This window comes from Mirounga angustirostris, unplaced genomic scaffold (assembly GCF_029215605.1).
Source record: "Mirounga angustirostris isolate CCGP_5_RB_7025 unplaced genomic scaffold, mMirAng1.0.hap1 SCAF_6, whole genome shotgun sequence".
Taxonomy (NCBI): domain Eukaryota; kingdom Metazoa; phylum Chordata; class Mammalia; order Carnivora; family Phocidae; genus Mirounga; species Mirounga angustirostris.
The window spans coordinates 138,726,710-138,742,723 of NW_026991714.1; the positions used below are offsets into that span (position 1 = coordinate 138,726,710).

At 46.6% G+C, this 16,014-nt stretch overlaps 1 protein-coding gene across 4 annotated transcripts in view; it reads right to left on the reverse strand.

The window, feature by feature from the left end:
* Positions 1–16,014, reverse strand: part of AFAP1L2 (actin filament associated protein 1 like 2) — a 95,173-nt gene that overhangs the window by 65,559 nt on the left and 13,600 nt on the right. The window contains exon 2 of one of the 4 annotated variants that reach the window (XM_064595297.1): positions 9,702–9,985. The exons of the other annotated variants lie outside the window; for them this stretch is intronic. The gene's annotated coding sequence lies outside the window, so the exon portion shown is untranslated. The remainder of the gene's footprint in view (positions 1–9,701; positions 9,986–16,014) is intronic. 4 annotated transcript variants of the gene reach the window in all.

Below are 16,014 nucleotides of genomic sequence, written 5' to 3' on the forward strand. Positions count from 1 at the left end.
AAGGAGTGATGAAGAATCTAAGAGCTGTTTTATGGAGAATCTCAGGACAGCTGGAAAGTTTAACCCCCAGAATGACCACTGGTCTTCTCCCTCAGTCCCTGGACAGTCACGTGGACAGGCTCCAGAGCCTCCTGGTGAGCCCCTCCTCCCAGCCCAGAAGCCTCGGGCACCATTTTTCATTCCATTGGGTTCCCAGATTTTCCCTCTGTAAACACCAAGCCCAGCCCTAGGCCTACTTGCCATTGTTTGTCCCAGAATTTATGGCTCAGATAAGGGAAGCTGCACAGGGCTGGGTGGGGTGGGAGGGGCAGGGGTTGCCACAAGTGAAATAACCCAGTATTTTCTTTTGCTTTATTCTCCGTATCTCAATGTCCAGAACAGGCCGAGGGTGACCAGCTCCGGAAGGTTTCGTGATGCCAAATACCTTCTCAATGACTACTTTGGTGCATTTTCTTCTATTTTTATTAATTTAAACTTTTACTGGGAAAATGGCATGCATGCACATGGTAAAAACATACCTATGTGTGGACCTATGTATCAATCAATCAAACAGCAGTACAAACAGGCAATGAAAAGTTTCCCTCCCATCTCAGAACCCCCAGCGTTAGCCTCCTCCTCCCTGGCCACTACTGTCAAAGGATGGTGTAGACTTCCAGGAATTTCTTACGCATAATATTCTATGTAAAAATGTAGAGGAAAATACAGATAAATCTCTTATACAAGTAAGCTCACACTACATATAGCATTCTGAGCCTTGTTATTTTCACTTGTCCCTTGGAGATAACACTTTGGGCAACATACGGATGTGCCACGTTCCTTTTCACGGCTACATGGTGTTCTACCGAATGGATGCAATGTATGTTTAAAAATAGATCTTGTTTATAAAACGCAACATAGTCATTATTCTGCAAAACTGCATTACAGGAAAGGCATAACGCCTCTCATTAACTCTCCCTCCCCCACCTTTTACGCTTTCAATGCTAGCTCTTCAAAGTCCCCCTGCCCCACAGGCCGCCCCAAAATGACAACACCGGGACATTTGCTAGGGGGTCAACAGAGACAATCAGAAACTGGAAAGGTCAAGGCCAGTCCTCCAGAGCTCTGCCTCCACTCCCCGGTCTCCCTCTTGGAAGTCTCCAGGCCTTGGTCACCAGGTTATCTGCCAACGGGCCCCACGGCCAAGTAGTAAGATCACCTGGCCCCTTCTCTGCTGGTAAGATCAACAAGACCTGGGTCCACAATAGAGACGCTGTCCGGGATCCAAGACCACACCTGCCTAGCACTGTAGAAGACTCGAAAAGTGGCAGCACGTGGTGTCCAAGAGTAACAGGACACAGTCCCCTCGATGGAAACCATCGCACACAAACACCACATGCCCTCTTGCTCGCCTCTCCTGTTGCCTCCGCATCCCAGGCTCGCGAGGACATTCCGTTGCTTACTTCGCAGACCTTAACACGCCCTCCCCTAAGTCTCCCAGGCAACATGACCCTACACATCCCAGCTAAAGTTACAGACTTGAAACGGCTGCACACTATCGCTGGATTTTTCTGAAACTTGGTCATTCAAGCAGAGAGGGAAAAAGTGTTTCTGGAAACTCTCTCCATGAGACGAGAGCATAGCTGGCTAACCCTGTGGCACGAAGAGCAATGCCGGGGGCAAAGAGGACCGACAGCCAGGACAGCGGGCTCATTCGAGGAGCCGCAGATGTGCATGCTTCCCTAGAGGGTCTTCTCAGCTACCCAGCTGAGCGAGAGAGAATCCTAGTGGGTTTCGGAAGACCCTCTGCGAGGCTCCCCTTCCCCAGCCCTGGCCTCAAAATAGAGGCAGGATGCTGGAAGTCGTGGCTTTGGGGAGGCCATTCTCACTGCCTTGGGAGCAGCAGGGTTTGCTCCAGATTTGTTCCCCAGATTTGTCTTTAGCTGCTCAGCATTTACACAGGAGCTGCCAGAGTCCTGAACTCACCCCCTCACTGGATGATTCTAGAAGGAAAAAAAAAAAAAAATCATGCAGCTGTTTCAGCTTCTCTATCCTTGGAAAGACCTTCCAAATTTTGGTTGGAAGGGGCCCAGGGCTGACGCTGCATCCTGAAGAAACTCTTTCCTAGACAGATTTTAAAGAACTAGGTCTGTGGGACAGGGGGGCTGAGTAGGGGCGTGTGGTGGCGAGAGAGGCTTGGGGGGAGGCAGGTGGGTTGAAATCCCTCAGACCCAAGGTGTGGCAGGTGGGAACGGGAACATGCCTCACCGCTGGGGTGAGAAGGGAGTTTGTCACGAGACCAGACATTACTCTGTCTTGTGTGATCTCAGGTTCACTAGAGTCTCCGAGCTGACCTAGTCGTGTCAGGCGTTTCTGGAGGCTGTGGTCTCATCCTCTAGAACAGGAGTCAACAGACTGAACCACTGGCCAAATTCAGCCCACCACCTGTATGGCTCTTGAGCTAAGGACGACTTTTACATTTAAAAAAAAAATTTTTTTTTATTATGTTATGTTAATCACCATACATCATTAGTTTTTGATGTAGTGTTCCATGATTCATTGTTTGCGTATAACAGCCAGTGCTCCATGCAGAACGTGCCCTCTTTAATACCCATCACCAGGCTAACCCATCCCCCCATCCCCCTCCCCTCTAGAACCCTCAGTTTGTTTCTCAGAGTCCACAGTCTCTCATGGTTCGTCTCCCCCTCCAATTTCCCCCACTTCATTTTTCCCTTCCTACTACCCTTCTTTTTTTAACATATAATGTATTATTTGTTTCAAGGGTACAGATCTGTGATTCATCAGTCTTATACAACTCATAGCGCTCACCATAGCACATACGCTCCCCAATGTCTTTTTAAGTGGTTGAAAGAAAACCCAAAGAATGACGTTTCATGGCATGTGAAAATGATAGGAAATTCAAATTTCAGTGTCCATAAAGTTTTATTGGGACACAGCCACGCCCACTGGTTTACATACCATCTATGGCTGCTTACACACTACAGGAGCAGAGTTGAGTCCTTGCCACACAGACCATATGCCACAAACCCTAAAATATTTACTAACTGCTCTTTCCAGAAAAGTTTTCTGACCCCTATCCTAGAGCAGACTGATAGGCAAAAGTGAGAATATTATGTAGCTACTACAATAACAAGAGAAAACACACACATCTACAAATTTTCTATTGACAAAATTCAATATAATAATAATCCAGTGTAATATTTTATAATAAAAATCAATGAGAATGAACACTTTTTTTTTTAGAGGGGAATAACATTTTGCTTAATTGGGATTCAAAGTTAGTGTTCCCTGTCATCTAATTACTTGCAAATGTTCATCTGTAAAAACCATTCTGAGCTTGAAAGCCACTGGCCCGAACAAAAAGAGACGTGACTTCAATTTTCTGATTTCATATTTCAGTCCCATAAGAGTTTAATTGGGGACAAATATAAAAATTTTAAATTGGAATTGGGACAACAAACTATTATATATGGCCAAGTGTATGGCTCCTCCCACGCCCCTAAAAAAGTCATCCCCTTAAAGGAATCACACACACTAAACTGAGAGATGGTGAGATCTTCCAGAGGCAGGATCATGTTTGTTCGTTGCTGTGTAAGCACTCTGACTTGTGAAATAAACCATCTTATAAAGAGCATCAGCTGTGAACCTGGCCTTGTGCTCAGATCTGGTGGAGTGGGATAGGGAGGGTGAGTGCGAGGCAAAGCCGTGTGAAAGGTTATCCACACTTAAGGACTTTCAACTTAGAGAAGAGACAGAATCAATAACAGAATCTGATACTGACATTGTTGCCATGGTGGCACCTGACTAGCATCTAAGGAGTCTTCACTGGATCCCATAAATGTGAATTTCTTTTAATGCATGGTAGAGACTCTTCAGTTTTTCTTACTCAGAACTGAAGAGCCTCTATGATCATTGCTCCTCTTGGAAGAGGATTACAGCAAATTACCTAACTCAAAAACCACAAAGAAGAGCATTTTGAAACAATCACATGGGCTAAGACAACACTGCACATTCAGACCTGATAGCACAGTTGCTGAACTCCTTAGAGCCAGAACTGTCGACACTCAATTAGAAACACACACAACTTCAATTCTATCCAAGGGATAGACATAGTGAGGCCTTAAGAATAGAGAAGCATGGGAAGAATAAAAGACCACCCAGAAAGAATCAGCCAAAGACTGAGAAACCAGTGGAGCTTTTAGGCCTCCCCAGAAGTCACCACCCACGGAGCCAGGAGCCAGGAGCAGTGGGAAGGAGATGGTGGAGAAACCCCAGGGGACTGGGCTTGGCACATCCTTCACCTGCTTTCCCAACACAGAGAAGGCAAAGGGCCACATAATACTTTGTTGTCTCAAATCCAGTTGAAAACCTGGTGTTTTCAAATACCACTAGGGGGCCTTATACAAGTCAAGGTCATAGCACACAGATAAAACATGTCCTTTGGCCTGCAGTTTACTAATTCCCACTTACCCCCCTCCTTCCTACCCCCAGACTTTCCAAGTCAAAAAACACCTCCGAACAACCAAACATGAAATGCTGGGAACCTCATCTTAACTAACACATTAGTTTAGCAGATGGAATATTTTTACCAGGTTATCTGAAAAACCTAGCAGAGATACTCCTTTTCTAAGACTCTTCAAAGAGGTCCCCAGGGCAAGGACCAAATGGGGCACAAAGCACAATCTGTAAACTAGATTACCCTGGGTGAAGTCCAACCAAGGACAATGACATGCTTTTCAGAAAGAAGCCATCACTATGCCCATCAAGGTGTGGTGGATAGGAAAGACACAAGCATCTCCGGACTGTCTGCTCTATCAGACACTGTAACATACACCGTAGATATTAATCAAGAAAATACAACTTCTACATCCGTGGTCAATGCTGTCTCCAAAACCAACGTGTTGGCAAAGTAACAGTTAATGGAGAGAATGGTTACTGGTTTTCCCAGTGTGATGGTGGAACTACTCAATAATTATTGAGCTCCCATACTCTTTTAGATACAAAAATGAATAAGATGCATTTCTGCCCTCAAATGCCTTAATTTCAATTCTGCAAGATAGCAATGAACCAGGGGCTGGGAAAACACAGAGAAAGGAGCCTAAGAGGCTTACATGAACAGCGGGATGGAATACGGAAAAGGTTGGGACACATACTAAAATCAGAGCCCTTTCCAGGGGAAGCTGAGAAGCTTTCTATGAATAAATATTAAAAATGTTGTCACTGTCTTCATTATATCCCTTGAGCCCAGGAGATTCGGGATGTAAATGAATACCTTCTAATACAATGGACTACAATTTCTGCATGAGAAACAGTCTCTCTCCACAAAGCACTGTTGTCTTGCTTTTCCTGCAAAAGTACCCTCTTTCAGATCGTCAGAGAATCTCTGCTTCTAAGATGATGCCTGAAATTAAATTAGTCCCCAAAGACCAAAGCTAAGGGCCTGGAAGAGAAGTAATGGCCCCATTTTCCAGCTTCCCTAGACCCTACAATTCAAGAAATCCCCAAAAAGGACCCATGAAGGAAGAAGTTTGGTCTCTAGGCCTACAGGGCTGTTCTGGCCACTACGGAAGACCAAGAACACATCACTGGTCCTAGGGGCCCCAGACACACCAACCTTGAAGATGCACCTGACCCTGTCATGTCCTGGGCCAAGACACACACCGGATGTTGGACTATACCAGCCAGACCAGCTCCTCCGCAGCGATGACGTCTGCAAAACCACAATCTTCAAAACCTGGTTACACCAACCCAGCCTAAATATCCTATTTTCCCACAATAAAAAGTAAGCAACAATCACCCACCTACCCAGTGGAATACTTAAAATTTTACCAAGAGTTTCCCATAAAACAAATGTCTTTGGGGGAGACAGAGGGAAGGAGGAAGAGATAGACATTTTCTCCTTTAGTGGGAGTTTTGAAATATCGAGGCAACTTTGCCTGCATTTTTATTGCCATTTCTAGGCCAAATCCTTTTGAGACTTCTTGTTCCTCATGGGTTTACCCCACATTCCTACAAGACAACACTTCCAAGGGCAGTCACATCATGCTCTCTTAATCCCATAACTCCCAAACCCCAAGTGTTTGATGAAGTCTGAGGAAGTGAAAGTTAAGTAGGTCTCTTCCTTGAGTAAATCGGTTCCCTTGCCTTACAACTCCCTGGAGGGTGGAAATCAGCCAAGGTCAGGAGAGTGAGTCTGCCTGGGAAGAGATGATGATTTCATTGGTTGAGACTTTATGAGGCTTTGTATGTTTTATGTGGCAAATACTTTTGCTATCCTTTTGCAACTGAACAAAACAAAACAAAACAAAACAAAACTCCATCCCTGGCAGGGATCTTGAGTCACACAATCTGGGAAGAGAATGCAGCCAAAGTCTAACCCCACTTCCCCACTTGTCTGGGTTCTCAATGGCAAGTCAGTGCTGGGGGATGACCAAAGTTATGTTCAAGAGGCTTCCATTCCAAAACGTGGGACGCTCCTCTGAGGGCTCACTGATCTTGGTCATTCTACTGTGAGGGAGCAGACACTGGCTGCTGGAAGACCATAGGTGGAATTTCCTACCACATTGCCTTGGACAGTCTCTCTACTGACAGGCACCCGAAAGCACCTGACCCAGAACTTTTTGAAAGCCAACCCTGTCTGTCTTTTTTCTGTCTCAGGGTTGTCTGTCTCAAAGACTTGGTTTCTTCAGATCTACAATAGGGATGAAAAACTCTACTTATCCTCATAGAATTATAAGGTTAAAGAAGAATAAATGAAAAACTCTACTTATCCTCATAGAATTTTAAGGTTAAAGAAGATAATTCAGGTAATGTGTTTGTTAGAGGGTATGGCAGTGAGAACTAACTCTTCTTTACCACAAGCTTCTGGATGGCAGGAACAATGTTGGATTTGATTTATACCATCTCTAAGTCTGCACTATATAGAGATAAGAGTTTAATAAATGCTTGTGATGCGTGGGTTTTTAAAAAATTAAGAGGTAACAGGTCACAAAACTTCAAAAATTAAAGCAGTGTGGCAATGTTATATGAATGGACAAAAAGATCAATGAAAAAGACTAGAGTATATAGAATAGGACCTAGTATATATAGTGGTTTATGATAAAGACATCTAGAAGGAAGGACTGAAAAACACTGTTGAAATACACATTTAAACCCTAGTCATACCTTCTGAAGAACTTCAGATTGTTCAAAAACTTAAAACATGAAAAATAAGATCACAAAAGCACTAGACGAAAACATAGCTGGTGGGAATGTAAAATGATGCAGTTGCTTTGGAAAACAGTCTGGCAGGTCTTCAAATGATTAAACATCAAGTTACCACATGACCCAGAAATTCTACTCTGAAGTATATACCCAAGAGAAACAAAAACCTATGTCCACACAAAAATGTGTATACAAATGTTTATAGTGGCATTATTCATAATAGCCAGAGAGTAGAAACAACACAAATGTCCATCAACAGATGGATGGATGAACAAGGTGTGTTATATCTGTACCTAAACATACAATGAGATATTATTTGGCCATAAAAAGGAATAAAGTACTTATACTATATGACAACTCAGAACCTTGAGAGCATTATGCCAAGTGAAAGGAGCTAATCACAGGAGTCTACATATTATGTGATTCCATTGGGAACAGGGAAGTCCAGAAGACAGAAATCTAGAGAGACAGAAAGTAGACTAGTTTAGTGTTTGCTTGGGGCTGGGGGGAGGGGAGGTGCAGGCAGAGAATGAAGGGTAACAGAAAGGATACAGGGTTTCTTTTTGAGGTGATGAAAAGTTCTAAAATTAACTGTGGTGATAGTTGCACATATCTGTGAATATACTAAAAACCACTGAACTGTCCACTTTAAATGGTGAATTGTATAGTATGTGAATTGTATCTCAATAAAGCCATTTTTCAGAAAAAGGAAAAAGATTTTTTGAAGTATAATTTTAGAGAGAGACTAAGTATTAAAAAAAAAAAAAAAAAGCCCTAGAGCCATAAAAGAGAAACATTTGACCACACACATACAAAAACTGTACTTTGGAAAAGTAAACATAAAAGCAATTCAAAAGACAAACTGGAGGGGAGAGGGATGGTGGTGGTGGGGATTTGCAACTCATATCCAAAGGGTTAATTTCCTTAACATATAAAAAGACCAACAACCCAATAGAAAAATAGATAATGCATATGAACAGAGTGCATGTACCCACACATGGCTTTTAAACATATGAAAAGATGTTCAACTTCATGTATAGTAAAAAAGAGCAACCTTGCAGAAACACCTATGCTCATTCTGATGGGCCAAGATAACAAAGTGTAATAAACATACTGTGTTTATGAGGGTGGAGGGAAACAGATCCTCTGACACTTTGCTAATAAGGGTGAAAAGGACACAACTTCTAGAAGGACATGTTGGCAACATCTAATCAAACCATAAATGCACATGCCCCTTCAACCCAGTGATTCTACTTCTGGAGATTTTATGCTGCAGAAATCCTTCATGTGTCTGAAATAAGCTCCATGCAAGGAAATTCATGGTGGCATGGTTTGTTACAGCAAAGGACTAAGAGAAACGTGATGCTCAACAATTAAGCCATCTCCACATACAGGAACTACTGAGCAGGACAGAAAATGCAGCAGATCTATCAGGAATGAGCTCCAAGAAACATCCTGAACTTAAAGAAGAAGGGTACTGGTGAGTGTGTTCCACCTGGGGAAAGGGGGACATTATATACACACGTGGCTGCTTATATGTGGACTCGTTTTGAAGGCTACTTGATAAACTGGGTTTTTGCTTTTTTGGTTTTTTTTTTTTGGCTTTTGCTTTTTAAAACTTTATACCCCTGGGGCTGGAAAGGAGGAGAGGGAAAGGAACAGGAGGGAGGAGAGAGGAAGAAGGAAGGGAAGGAAGGGAAGGGAGAAAGGGAGGGCAGGACAGGAGAGAGGGAGGAAAAGGGCAGAATGATTGCAGAGGAATAAAAATATTTGGATGAATATATCCTTGACCGATATTATCATCGAGGGTAGAATTCCAGGGATTTTCACATTCCAGGTTATAAATTTCTGCCACAGATGCGTATTTTGTAATAAGCAGGTGTGGCTTTTGCCATAAAAAATACATGTAAAACCGCTACACTGAACTCCTTCCAGAGAGAAATAGAAACGTGTCGCTGTTGTCTGCACTGTTCTAAATGATGTGAAGTATCTCCACTGGAAAAACAAAAATAACAAGGAGAGAGAAAAACAGAGTTTGCCCAGTTGAGCCATGCCAGCTTAGAAGTTTGACCTTTTACCTCTGTCCTAGGAAGTCAACAGAGACACAACCAGAGAGGGAGATTGGACGCAGGACTTGGTGGGAGGGGGGCTTGCGGATGCCCAGCCTGAGGCGGGCAGCACAGGGACACCTGCTCCCGGCTGCAGCCTTGGGCTCTACCTGCCTTCCCAGCTCATCTTCTCTTTTTCTCCATCTCAAATGGATTGAGGCCAGGAGTCGGGGTTCAGGTCCCGGCTCAGCCCCTCATCTCCTTTAGCCTAGTACTCTCACCTCTTCAACAACAGCGGGTATGATAAATGCTCTGCCCGAGAAGCATGAGCCCCTCCCAAACCCTGGGACCCCAGAATGACCGTAGAGGGTTTTGCAAATGCATCAAGACGAAGGGCCATTGCGCTATCGGTCAACTTCTTGAAGATGGTATTTGAAAGGTGGAATCATTCACCCTGCTAATTCGAGGCCTGTCCCGGCGGCCGTGAATCCCATCCTTTTCTCAGCTTCTTGCTGCCTTCAGCCCGACTCTACGGCTGTTAGAGGGCCTTCCTTGCCGAATCAATGGTGTCTTGTCTATGGTCTTGACCCAGCTCCAAGTGATGAACCAACTTCACTGGGAGCGTCTGCTGAGAGCTCTTTGAGAAGGGCCATTGTTCCCCTTGCACTTGTCCAAAGCCTCCATTTAGGGACGGCTGTGACTGTGGACGCAGAACATTCATCACTGGGAACATTTGCCTGCAAATGAGAGACAGCTGTTGGGCATGAATGGCGTGTGGCTGAATGTTGCCTGCAGTGAGATTTATTTTCCAAGTGAGAACACCCTAACTTATCTTTTCTTCCAAATGGTGAGAAATGGGGAAAATGTTCACCTTCCCCTTGCCATGTCTGAGTCCACACTCATCCCCTAAAAACACGGCGTGCAAAGCCGCATGGGCATGCACAGCAAACAAGGCCTCCCGTGCACCAGTTAGGCACCCAGCTCCGGGCCCACGGGCAGAAGTGCCCGGATGGCCAGGGACCGCACCCCGCCTCTCGACCCTCCACGTGCCCACGGCAGCGCTGGGTAGAGACTCCGCAGAGACTTGTGAAAGCTCAAGGCCTGGTACCCAAGGCAGAGAGGAAACTGGACAGAAACTCCTGGGAATTGGCAGAAACAAAGTGAGTGCCCGCCTGAGTGCCAAACATCCCGCAGCGCACCTCAGGAGCTATCAAACTAGCGGTGGGGACAAGACAGGAGGAGGAGGGACGAGAGACCCACGTGTGTCAGCCCAGGGAAGTGCTGACTGGGTCCCACATGGAGTATGAACAGCTGGGGCCAGATGTGATCAATGGACGCTGGCTTCCAGGATGAGGGGGCGGTGGATGGAGGCGGATGTGACAGGGAAGGGTGGAGGGAGAAAGAGGGCATGTTCCCTGTCATAAGGAACAGCATGAGCAAAGGCCTGGCTGGGCTAGCAGGGAATGTGCTAGGGAGGCAGAACACCTGGAACCCCAGCACACAGAAAAGCTCCCTTTCAGGGAAGTCTCTCTTTATCAGGCTAGGGCTCTCCTAGAGACAGCCGAGCATCAGCTAGGAGCAACGTCAGGGAATCCTCCTCCCCACACCCCAAGGAGTACACCAAGATGGCTGGACTGCAGCCCGTAGACTCACACCCCCCGGAACATCAGATTAAACATGGCTTCATGTCTAGGATGGAGATCATGTCTAGCTCGATCAGGCTGGGTTTGGATCCCACCACATTGGCTGTGAACTTGTGTTTGGCCCACCTCTGGCCTCAGTGTCTGGCTTCAATTTCCTCCATCCACAGAAAAAGGATAATAATATTTACTGCTGGATGCCTGCCTCCCCACCCCCACGCCCAGTCCTGATTCTGCAGGCCTGGAAGAAGATGAAAGTGTCTGATGGAAAAGCTTTGGGAAGCCTTTTATTAACATTCTCAGCTCAGTCTAGCTCAGGGGAACAAGTCCTTGCATTCCAGGGGACTTCTCCCCCAGGAAGCAATGCCAAGAATGTCACCGAAAGATTCTAAGAGGCTTTTCCAATCAGAACCCTCCCAGGTCTTTGGCCACCCCTGGGAGGCTACAGGTGCCTGGTGAAGGGTGAGAGCCAGTTCTGCAAGTTCTCACCACCATCCCTCTGGAGTCTTTAGGGATTGAGCGAGATGGGAGAATAAATGCCCAGAGAGGGACGCTGCTACCCAGGCTGGGGACACAGACACAGTCAGATGCGGGCAGCGAGGCTGGCCCTTGGCTCAGAACTGAAAACCCACCTTCTGGGAGAAACAATTTCCTGCTCAGGAGCTGTGTGACAGTGACATCCAAAGGCTCCAGCCCTCAGTGGCCCCAAGAAGAAAAGGGCTGTCACAACGCTTCTGACACAACTCACTGGATATTTGTACAGGTAAAAAATAGAACCTACATTGAAATAAAAAGTAAAAGGTAGTAGTAGTATTTTTAGTGATCATTCTTGATTCTTGATGATCCACTTAATATGAAGCAGACAGCAGCTGCGGAGCAGGGAAGATGAAGAAAGTCAGGGTTGGTGGGGGGGGGGGCTCTCCCCCAAACAGAGGTGGTGCAGGAAGTCAGGAGAGGGAAGACAAGTACATCCCAAGCAGCCCAGCCCTCACCAGGCAGCAGCTGCCAGGAGACTGGGGCTTCCTTGGGCCCAGGGGGACCCCACAGCCAGGCTGGGGAGTAGCAGCTTGGGATGAGTCAGCTAAAGACACCCAGCAGCAAGAGGTCTCTGAGCAGATGTTCTCGTGGGGCTGCCACTGGTATCCAGGCCATGTGGGCACTAGTCCGCAGACGCAGGCGGCTTACTATCCTCCCCATCTTGGGGCAGGCACCCTGGCATGGAAGGATCCACCAGCCTGACCAAATCTCTTCCTGAGACTTCACTTCAGTCAACCATGATCCTGTATCTAACTGCTCACTTCATCAGCCAAACTCAAACACGATTCCACCCAACCCTGGGTTCCCATGACCGACAGACCCGTGAAGACCCCTGGGTTGAAAACTGGAACAAACTGCTTGGAAAGCACCATGGACTTCCCTTCATCTGCCATGCAATTCCCAACCCAACACTGAAATAATCACCTTTTATACACGTTGAGTGCTTTCCAGCTTTCAAAACACTCGTACGCACAGCTTTCCACTGATCCTCCCAACAAGCTGGGCCTGTGAGTAGAGCAGTGACTATTCTAGATGGGGATGGCTGGGGAGACAGAGGACTCACGAAGCACAGTGTTCTCATACTGATAGGTTCAGAAACAGGAAACAGCCCTTCACGAATCCGCTTCCCCTCCCCACGAAGACTTAAAGGCGGTATTATTGGAAGCAAAGGTTTTAGGCATCAGAAATAAACATGGCGGATCCATGGCAAATTCAATGTCTTGTTGCACCACCACCTACCACCAATCACTAGCCCTGGGGCTCTGACTGTGTGTGGCACCTACTGAGAAGTAAAAGATTTCATTCAATCCTTACAAACCTCCCAGGAAATGGGTAATGAGCCCCTTGGTGAAGGAACACTCAGAAATAGCAAGTCATTGCCCAAGGTCACAGGAATCCAAGCTGGATACGAACCAGTTCTGCACAAACGTCGTGATTTTCAACCTGGTATCCGCTACAGTCTGAACAGTGAGGGAGGAAAGTATTGAGTGCCTCTTGAAGAAGCAATTCGGAGACATGGAGTGGTTCAGAAGTCCTTCCCTGGTTTTGTCTGGTGGGAAAGATGATGGTCCCACATCATTCAGGGATCTCAGGCCATTGTCCTACACCTGCCACCCATGAGCTGTGGGTCTGTGGGCTTACTCCATGCCCAATCCTACCCTCAGAACCCCCTTCAGTAAAGTGTGGGAAAACTGCAATAGGTCTGTACCACCTCAACCTCTTCAGAAAAGTATGAAGGAGAATATTCTTTTGGGATACACTTGGGTTTTTCCTGTGGACAACAGACTGTTTAGAATCCAAAGTAGTCTGCAAGGTGGTAACCAACCCATCTGGAAGAGGCAGTGGTCACCTGGCTGGGTGCTTGGGAAGCAAAATCTCCCCACGTGTAAAGTGCTCTGAGAATAAGACCCAACCTCCCGGGCACAGCCTGGCTCTCCTACCACATCTCTCTCCACCCTCCCTATTGCTGACCAAGCTCTGCCCCTGCCCCTACCCTGCTACGCCCACCCCATTCTAGCACACGATGGCTTCACCTTTGCAGCACTTGCTGGTCCCTGGACCTGGAACTCCCAACCCTGATTCTCCACTCAGCAGGCTCCTCCTCTTCATTAATGTCTCAACTCCAATGTCATCTCCTCAGACAAACTCTTCCTGAGCACCTGGCTAATATGGGGACCGCTCCCCCTCTCCCCTGGAATTACTTTCATGACATTCTGTGTTTTTCGTGTTACATACAACTATCTGAAATTGTCCTTTTTTTAGAACTTTATTTGCTGGGACGCCTGGGTGGCTCACTTGGTTAAGCGTCTGCCTTCGGCTCTGGTCATGATCACAGGGTCCTGGGATCAAGTCCCGCATCAGGCTCCTTGTTCAGCAGGGAGCCTGCTTCTCCCTCTGCCTACCCCTCCCCCTGCTTGTGCACTCAATCTCTCTCTCTCTCTCTGGCAAATAAAGAAATAAAATCTTTAAAAAAAACAAACAAACTGTATTTGCTTACTTGTGGTCTGCCTTCCTCTTCTAGAATGGAAGCTCCATTAGGACAGATTGCATTAATAGTGCACCCAGCTTGATCTCAACACCAAGATAAGACCGGATACATACAGAAGCTCAAGAAAATACCAATTTCGTAAACACTTGGAAATTCTCCCATGCCAAGGGACTAATTAAGGATGTGAGCAAGTTCATGGCAAAATCGCAAATCCTTTGAACTGGAAAGGACCCTGGAAGTGACACTTGAACTTCACAGAAATTAAGATCTTTATTGTTCTATCACTCAGGTGTTAACATTCCAGTGGACCCAGGAATTGGGAACACAGGGCCAGAGACGTGGGGCAGAAAATGAACATTGTCAGCAAACGACAGGTGGGATAAAGAACAGCCAGAAGAAAGAGGTCCCTAAGTAACTCCAGTGCACGAGAAAGAACAGTGGGGAAACTGTCAAACCAGCAGAACCAACCTCAGGGTTTTTTTCCGTTTTCGGAAAGCATTTAGTTCCTGGCTTTACCAATGGATTTGCTGCCCACCTGCTGAGCCACTGGGGATGGGGGGGGAAGAATTCACTTTTCTGCCCACGCTGATAAGACCCTGGGGCAGCTCCAGGTCCTGCCTCCTGGCCCAGGAGCTTCCCAGCGCATACCACCGCGCAAAGCAAAAGCAGGTGGTGCTCTCCCTGGTCCAAAGGGCTCTTTACCACCTAAACCCTTGAATCTCAAAAAGACAAACTCCACAAAACTATGATCTTAAGTAAAATAGAGATAGAACAAACAATGTCAGGGGCCAACTCCGTCCAGATCAAACAGACCTGGGGTCAGGGGAGGTAGTTCATCTTCTCTGGATGCACCTATTTGGAGTGAGTATTCCCATCTCCTGAGTGGAGAGGAACAAAAATGAACTGCTGCACAGAGTCTAATAACTTCATTTCCTGTCAGGTCCTGGCAAAATCCAATTCCAAAGCATTCTACTCAATCTGATAAACCTGTGGCCGTAAGCTCTTGGCCATGACCCACACTCGGCAGTGGGGACCCAAAGAGGACTCAGGTGCTCAGAGTAGCTGCAGACAACTGAAAAGTACTCAACTCTTAGAAGCCAGCTCTATCGACCCACACACTCCAAGGGTGGGTTACAAGCATCCCCACCCCCCCACCCCCACCCCCTGCCGCCGCCGCCCATGACAATGGCAGATTGCTAATCACCACTACAGCTCTGACAATAGGTAAGCTTTGGAGTCCAATGTAAGGGTGGTCTGTTATAACAACCTCAGGGGCAAAGGGTCTTGAAGAGCCCAGCAATGAATAAGGAAAATGATCTCCCCGTTGACTCCACCCCATGGGGTGGGTAAGGGCGGGGAGAAGCTCCTGTCCCCTCTTCCCAGCACACTGTGTGAGCTTCTGCTGTTGCCCCTCTTATGGCACATTCTGCTTCAAGTCAGATCTGTAGGCTTCTGGTATCCACAACACACCATAAGCAAACTCTTACAAATTCCCTTTCGTCCCTATATCCCATTCCTCGCTCCCCAAGATGAACTTTCTAATAGGTACCATTTTGTGTGCATGTGTTCCTGCTTCATGTGGACCACTGTAGGAATTTAATGGCTGTAAATGCTATTGTCAGATGTCCTATTCTGCTTCTTACCTTTCACTCAGCACTGGGTCTTCAAGGTCTGTCTATGGTGCTGGATGGACAGCTAACCCACTGCTTCTGCTGCTGGGTGATTCACTTGGATGGGTGTCCACCATCATCGTTCACCTGTCCACTCTCCCCAGAGACAACAAGGCTGCTTCCCATTCTCGACCGCTGCAAAGATCATCTTCGGACACATCCTGTGCGGACCCGTGCAGAAATTTCCAAATGTTCTGAGAATACTAGGGAGCCTGCAGCCTCTCTCTCTCTCTCCCGTCAGTCTTCCAGGTGGTCATTTTGGTTGGTTTGTCCCTGCTGACGAAAGGAGCCCCACACTTCTTCAGATGCTCGTTAGCTTTGGGGAGGCTCCTTCACTTGTAATCTCCCGTTCATATCCTTTACTCATCTTTATTTCTATTGCAATTTCTGCCTTGTTCTGGTTGATGTGCAGGAATTCCTTGTCTGTTCTA